The sequence below is a fragment of the Zea mays genome, chromosome 7 (genome assembly GCF_902167145.1).
Source record: "Zea mays cultivar B73 chromosome 7, Zm-B73-REFERENCE-NAM-5.0, whole genome shotgun sequence".
NCBI classification, from domain to species: Eukaryota; Viridiplantae; Streptophyta; class Magnoliopsida; order Poales; family Poaceae; genus Zea; species Zea mays.
Window position 1 is genome coordinate 108,834,192 of NC_050102.1, and position 8,031 is coordinate 108,842,222.

Here is an 8,031-nt window from a genome sequence, read left to right on the forward strand (position 1 = left end):
CGGCCGACCGTTGACTCACCGGACAGTCCGGTGCACACCGGACAGTCCGGTGCACACCGGACAGTCCGGTGAATTTTAGCCGTACGCCGTCGGCAAATTCCCGAGAGCAGCGTCTTCAGGTCGAGGCAGCCTGGCGCACCGGACACTGTCCGGTGCACCACCGGACAGTCCGGTGCCCCAGACCGAAACAGCCTCTTGGCTGTACACAGCCAACTCTCTTCTTTTCTTCTTCTTCCTGTTTCTAACACTTAGACAAATATATTAGTACACAAAACCAATGTACTAAGACCTAGAAACATACCTCTGCTCTTGATTTTCACTTTGTTCACCCATGGGCATAGATTCACATTTAAACACTTGTGTTGGCATCTAATCACCAAAATACTTAGAAATGGCCCAAAGGCACATTTCCCTTTCAATCTCCCCCTTTTTGGTGATTTATGCCAACACAACATAAAGCAACTAGAACAAGTGCAAAATCACTTCAAATAAAACTCAAATTGATTTTGATTCAATTTTGGCATACATGGATCATCCTTTGCCACCACTTGGTTTGTTTTTGCAAATCAAACTCAAATCTCTATCTCTAAGTCAAACACACATGTTGAAGCATAAAGAGAGTCATTCCAAAAGAGATTGATCAAAGATTTCAAAAACTCCCCCTATTTCCCATAATTAACACTTCTCCCCACAAGAAACCAACTTTGACAAGAGAGACAATAAGAGACAACAAAAGAGTTTAATAAAACAAAAACTCTATTCTACTATTTTCAAAATTTCTCAAGTGGTAGCTGATCCATTTATCGCTTTGGCCTTTATTTTCTCCCCCTTTGGCATCAAGCACCAAAACGGGATCAATCTGGGCCCCATAACCCCATTGCCTCACCAAAGTCTTCAATTAAGATCAAATGGCAATAAGAGTTCATGAGATGAACTTGGAATAAGTTACCCTCTCATCGGAGTGCAGTGGAAGTCTTTCATGGTCCAAGTCCACCTTTTCCCTTTCAATCCTCCTTCGAGACTAAATCATCAAACTCAAGCACATGGTTAGTCGCAAAGGGTCAAGTTGTAACACATCTCCCCCTAAACATGTGCATCATTTTGCAACGGACTTGTGAGGTCCAGGGAGTGTTTGTACAACTTGAGCAACATAATAAGCAACAAAATGCAAAAAGGAACATGATCAAAAGCATAAATACATGTATGCTACAATTCAATCCAGGTTCCGCGAATCTAAGACATTTAGCTCACTACGCAACCTGCAAAAGGTCTTCTCATCTAGAGGCTTAGTGAAGATATCGGCTAGCTGGTTCTCGGTGCTAACATGAAACACTTCGATATCTCCCTTTTGCTGGTGGTCTCTCAAAAAGTGATGCCGGATGTCTATGTGCTTTGTGCGGCTGTGCTCAACAGGATTCTCCGCCATGCGGATAGCACTCTCATTGTCACATAGGAGTGGGACTTTGCTCAGATTGTAGCCAAAGTCCCGGAGGGTTTGCCTCATCCAAAGTAGTTGCGCGCAACATTGACCTGCGGCAACGTACTCGGCCTCAGCGGTGGATAGGGCAACAGAGGTTTGTTTCTTAGAGTTCCATGACACCAGGGACCTTCCTAAGAATTGGCACGTCCCCGATGTACTCTTCCTATCGACCTTACATCCAGCATAGTCGGAGTCTGAGTATCCAACTAAGTCAAAGGTAGACCCCTTTGGATACCAGAGCCCGAAGCAAGGCGTAGCAACCAAATATCTAAGAATTCGCTTCACCGCCACTAAGTGACATTCCTTAGGATCGGATTGAAATCTAGCACACATGCATACACTAAGCATAATATCCGGTCTACTAGCACATAAGTAAAGTAAAGACCCTATCATTGACCGGTATGCTTTTTGATCAACGGACTTACCTCCTTTGTTGAGGTCGGTGTGTCCGTCAGTCCCCATCGGAGTCTTTGCGGGCTTGGCGTCCTTCATCCCAAACCGCTTTAGCAGATCTTGCGTGTACTTTGTTTGGGAGATGAAGGTGCCGTCCTTGAGTTGCTTCACTTGGAACCCAAGGAAGTAGTTCAACTCGCCCATCATCGACATCTCGAATTTCTGCGTCATCACCCTGCTAAACTCTTCACAAGACTTTTGGTTAGTAGAACCAAATATTATGTCATCGACATAAATTTGGCACACAAACAAATCACCATCACATGTCTTTGTAAAAAGAGTTGGATCGGCTTTCCCAACCTTGAAAGCATTAGCAATTAAAAAGTCTCTAAGGCATTCATACCATGCTCTTGGGGCTTGCTTAAGTCCATAGAGCGCCTTAGAGAGCTTACACACGTGGTCGGGGTACCGTTCATCCTCGAAGCCAGGGGGTTGCTCCACGTACACCTCCTCCTTGATTGGCCCGTTGAGGAAAGCGCTCTTCACATCCATTTGGTACAACCTGAAAGAATGGTGAGCGGCATATGCTAGCAAGATGCGAATGGACTCTAGCCTAGCCACAGGAGCGAAAGTCTCCTCAAAGTCCAAACCTGCGACTTGGGCATAACCTTTTGCCACAAGTCGAGCCTTGTTCCTCGTCACCACCCCGTGCTCGTCCTGTTTGTTGCGGAACACCCACTTGGTTCCCACAACATTTTGCTTCGGACGAGGCACCAGTGTCCAAACTTCATTGCGCTTGAAGTTGTTGAGCTCCTCCTGCATGGCCAATACCCAATCCGGATCTAGCAAGGCCTCCTCTACCCTGAAAGGCTCAATAGAAGAGACAAAGGAGTAATGCTCACAAAAATTAACTAATCGAGATCGAGTAGTTACTCCCTTGCTAATATCACCCAGAATTTGGTCGACGGGATGATCCCTTTGAATCATCGCTCGAACTTGGGTTGGAGGTGCTGGTTGCGCTTCTTCCTCCATCACTTGATCATCTTGTGCTCCCCCTTGATCAAGCGCCTCCACTTGAGGTACCTGTTCGTCATCTTCGGTTGGGGGATGCACCATAGTTGAGGAAGAAGGTTGATCTCGTTCATCTTGTTCCTGTGGCCGTACTTCTCCAATCGCCATGGTTCGTATTGCGGCCGTCGGAACAACTTCTTCATCTACATCATCACAATCAACAACTTGCTCTCTTGGAGAGCCATTAGTCTCATCAAATACAACGTCGCTAGAGACTTCAACCAAACCCGATGATTTGTTGAAGACTCTATACGCCTTTGTATTTGAGTCATAACCTAACAAAAACCCTTCTACAGCTTTGGGAGCAAACTTAGAATTTCTACCCTTCTTCACTAGAATGTAGCACTTGCTCCCAAATACGCGAAAGTAAGATACATTGGGTTTGTTACCGGTTAGTAGCTCATACGAAGTCTTCTTGAGGAGGCGATGAAGATAGACCCTGTTGATGGCGTGGCAAGCCGTGTTCACGGCTTCCGACCAAAAACACTCGGGGGTCTTGAATTCTCCAAGCATTGTCCTCGCAATATCGATTAGCGTCCTGTTCTTCCTCTCTACCACACCATTTTGCTATGGTGTGTAGGGAGCGGAGAACTCGTGCTTGATCCCTTCCTCCTCAAGGAACTCATCCACTTGAAGGTTCTTGAACTCGGACCCGTTGTCGCTCCTTATCTTCTTCACTTTGAGCTCAAACTCATTTTGAGCTCTCCTGAGGAAGCGCTTGAGGGTCCCTTGGGTTTCAGACTTATCCTGCAAAAAGAATACTCAAGTGAAGCGGGAAAAGTCATCAACAATAACTAAACCATACTTACTCCCTCCTATGCTCAGATAGGCGACGGGTCCGAAGAGGTCCATATGCAGCAGCTCCAGGGGTCTTGAAGTGGTCATCACATTCTTGCTGTGATGCGCTCCTCCCACTTGTTTACCTGCTTGACAAGCTGCACAAGGTCTATCTTTTTCGAAATGCACGTTAGTCAAACCTATCACGTGTTCTCCCTTTAGAAGCTTGTGAAGGTTCTTCATCCCCACATGTGCTAAGCGGCGATGCCACAGCCAGCCCATGCTAGTCTTAGCTATTAAGCATGCATCTAGACCGGCCTCTTCTTTTGCAAAATCAACTAAATAAAGTTTGCCGTCTAATACACCCTTAAAAGCTAATGAACCATCGCTTCTTCTAAAGACAGACACATCTACATTTGTAAATAGACAGTTATATCCCATATGACATAATTGACTAACAGATAGCAAATTATATCCAAGACTCTCTACTAAAAATACATTAGAGATAGAATGCTCATTAGAAATTGCAATTTTACCTAACCCTTTTACCTTGCCTTGATTCCCATCACCGAATATAATTGAATCTTGGGAATCCTTATTCTTGACGTAGGAAGTGAACATCTTCTTCTCCCCCGTCATATGGTTTGTGCATCCGCTGTCGATAATCCAGCTTGAACCCCCGGATGCATAAACCTGCAAGGAAAATTTAGGCTTGGGACTTAGGTACCCAACTCTTGTTGGGTCCTACAAGGTTAGTGCAAATTTCCTTAGGGACCCAAATGCAAGTTTTGTCTCCCTTGCATTTTGCCCCTAACTTCCTAGCAACTATTTTCCTATCCTTTCTACAAATAGCAAAGGAAGCATTTAGGGCATGATAAATTGTAGAAGGTCCATGAACTTTCCTATGAGCAACATTTCTTCTAGGCATATTGTGAATAACATTTCTTCTACAAACCTTTCTATCATGCACAACATGAGAACTAGAGGCAGTCATAGCATAAGAATCATAAGCATGTGAATCAAAGGCATCATAACTTCTAAAAACATTTCTAGAATTTTTCCTATCATGATACAAAAAGGCATGGTTCCTTTTAGCACTAGTAGCCATAGGGGCCTTCCCTTTCTCCTTAGCGGGAATGGGAGCCTTATGGCTTGTTAAGTTCTTGGCCTCCCTTTTGTAGCCAAGTCCATCCTTAATTGAGGGATGTCTACCAATCGTATAGGCATCCCTTGCAAATTTCAATTTATCAAATTCGCTTTTGCTAGTCTTAAGTTGGGCATTAAGACTAGACACTTCATCATTCAATTTAGAAATTGAAGCTAGATGTTCACTATACGCATCAATGTCAAAATCTTTACACCTAGTGCAAATCACAACATGTTCTACACAAGATGTTGATTTACTAGATTTTTCTAGCTTAGCATTTAAGTCATCATTAACACTCTTTAAAGTAGCAATGTTTTCATGACAAGAAGATAATTCACTAGAAAGTACTTCATTTCTTTTAACTTCTAAAGCATAGGATTTTTGTGCCTCTACAAATTTATCATGCTCATCATACAACAAATCCTCTTGCTTTTCTAAAAGTCTATCCTTTTCATTCAAGGCATCAATCAATTCATTGATTTTATCAATTTTATTTCTATCCAATCCCTTGAACAAACTAGAATAATCTATTTCATCATCACTAGACTCATCGTCACTAGAAGAATCATAAGTGACATCATTACGAGTGATTACCTTCTTCTCTCTTGCCATGAGGCAAGTGTGACGCTCGTTGGGGAAGAGGGATGACTTGTTGAAGGCTGTGGCGGCGAGTCCTTCATTGTCGGAGTCAGAAGAGGAGCAGTCTGAATCCCACTCCTTGCCTAGATGCGCCTCGCCCTTTGCCTTCTTATAGTTCTTCTTCTTTTCCCTCTTGTTCCCTTGATCCTGATCACTATCATTGTCGGGACAGTTAGCAATAAAATGACCAAGCTTACCGCATTTGAAGCATGATCGCTTTCCCTTGGTCTTAGCCTTGCTTGGCTGTCCCTTTCGACCTTTTAGCGCCGTCTTGAATCTTTTAATGATGAGGGCCATCTCTTCATCATTAAGACCGGCAGCCTCAATTTGTGCCACCTTGCTGGGTAGCGTCTCCTTGCTCCTTGTTGCCTTGAGAGCAATGGGTTGAGGCTCGTTGATCGGACCATTCAAGGCGTCGTCGACGTATCTTGCCTCCTTGATCATCATCCGCCCGCTTACGAATTTTCTGAGTACCTCCTCGGGCGTCATCTTCGTGTACCTGGGATTCTCACGAATATTGTTCACGAGATGAGGATCAAGAACGGTAAATGACCTTAGCATTAGGCGGACGACGTCGTGATCCGTCCATCGCGTGCTTCCGTAGCTCCTTATTTTGTTGATAAGGATCTTGAGCCGGTTGTATGTTTGCGTCGGCTCCTCGCCCCTTATCATCGCGAATCGTCCGAGCTCGCCCTCCACCAACTCCATCTTGGTGAGTAAGGTGACGTCATTCCCCTCATGAGAGATCTTGAGGGTGTCCCAGATCTGCTTGGCATTGTCCAAGCCGCTCACCTTGTGATACTCGTCCCTGCACAAAGAGGCTAGCAACACAGTAGTAGCTTGTGCATTTTTATGGATCTGTTCATTAATAAAAGAAGGACTATCCGAGCTATCAAATTTTATTCCACTTTCCACAATCTCCCAAATGCTTGGATGGAGAGAAAATAGGTGTGTACGCATTTTGTGACTCCAAAATCCGTAGTCCTCTCCATCAAAGTGAGGAGGCTTGCCAAGTGGAATGGGGAGCAAATGAGCATTTGAGCTGTGCGGAATGCGCGAATAATCAAAAGAGAAGTTTGAGTTAACCGTCTTTTGTTTGTCGTAGTCGTCGTCCTTGTGGGAAGAAGTAGACTCGTCGCTGTCGTAGTAGACGATCTCCTTGATTCGTCTTGTCTTTTTCTTCTTCCCATCTTTACGTTTGTGGCCCGAGCCAGAGTCGTTGGATTTGTCATCTTTTGGCTCGTTGACGAAGAACTCCTTTTCCTTGTCGTTGATCACGATTCCCTTCCCCTTAGGATCCATCTCTTCGGGCGGTTAGTCCCTTTCTTGAAGAGAACGGCTCTGATACCAATTGAGAGCACCTAGAGGGGGGGGGGGGTGAATAGGTGATCCTGTAAAAACTTAAGCTTATAGCCACAAAAACTTGTTAAGGGTTAGCACAATAATTGCCAAGTGGCTAAAGAGGAGATCTTGCACAATACGACAATCACAAAGAATTCAACACAGAGAAGACACGGTGATTTATCCCGTGGTTCGGCCAAGTACAAAACTTGCCTACTCCACGTTGTGGCGTCCCAACGGACGAGGGTTGCAATCAACCCCTCTCAAGCGGTCCAAAGACCCACTTGAATACCACTGTGTTTTGCCTTGCTTATCTTTATCCCACTCGCGAGGAATCTCCACAAATTGGAGTCTCTCGCCCTTACACTTAAGATTCACAAAGAAGCACGGAGTAAGGGAGGGAAGCGACACACACAAATCCACAGCGAAATGCGCACACACACGGCCAAGAATCGAGCTCAAAGACTATCTCAAAGTTCTCACAAGAACGGAGCTCGAATCACTTAGAATGACAATCGGATGCGCAAAGACTGAGTGTGGATGATCAAGAATGCTCTAAGGTTGCTTGGTTATCTCCTCCATGCGCCTAGGGGTCCCTTTTATAGCCCCAAGGCAGCTAGGAGCCGTTGAGAGCAAATCCAGAAGGCCAATCTTGCCTTCTGTCGTCGGACGCACCGGACAGTCCGGTGCACACCGGACACTGTCCGGTGCCCGATTTATTTCCATAAACAACTCAGCCGACCGTTGCCGACCGTTGCAGATCTGGCGCACCGGACAGTCCGGTGCACACCGGACAGTCCGGTGCCTCCTTCCGACCGTTGGCCAGACCACGTGTCGCGCGCAGATTCTGTGGCCGACCGTTGGCTCGGCCGACCGTTGACTCACCGGACAGTCCGGTGCACACCGGACAGTCCGGTGAATTTTAGCCGTACGCCGTCGGCAAATTCCCGAGAGCAGCGTCTTCAGGTCGAGGCAGCCTGGCGCACCGGACACTGTCCGGTGCACCACCGGACAGTCCGGTGCCCCAGACCGAAACAGCCTCTTGGCTGTACACAGCCAACTCTCTTCTTTTCTTCTTCTTCCTGTTTCTAACACTTAGACAAATATATTAGTACACAAAACCAATGTACTAAGACTTAGAAACATACCTCTGCTCTTGATTTTCACTTTGTTCACCCATGGG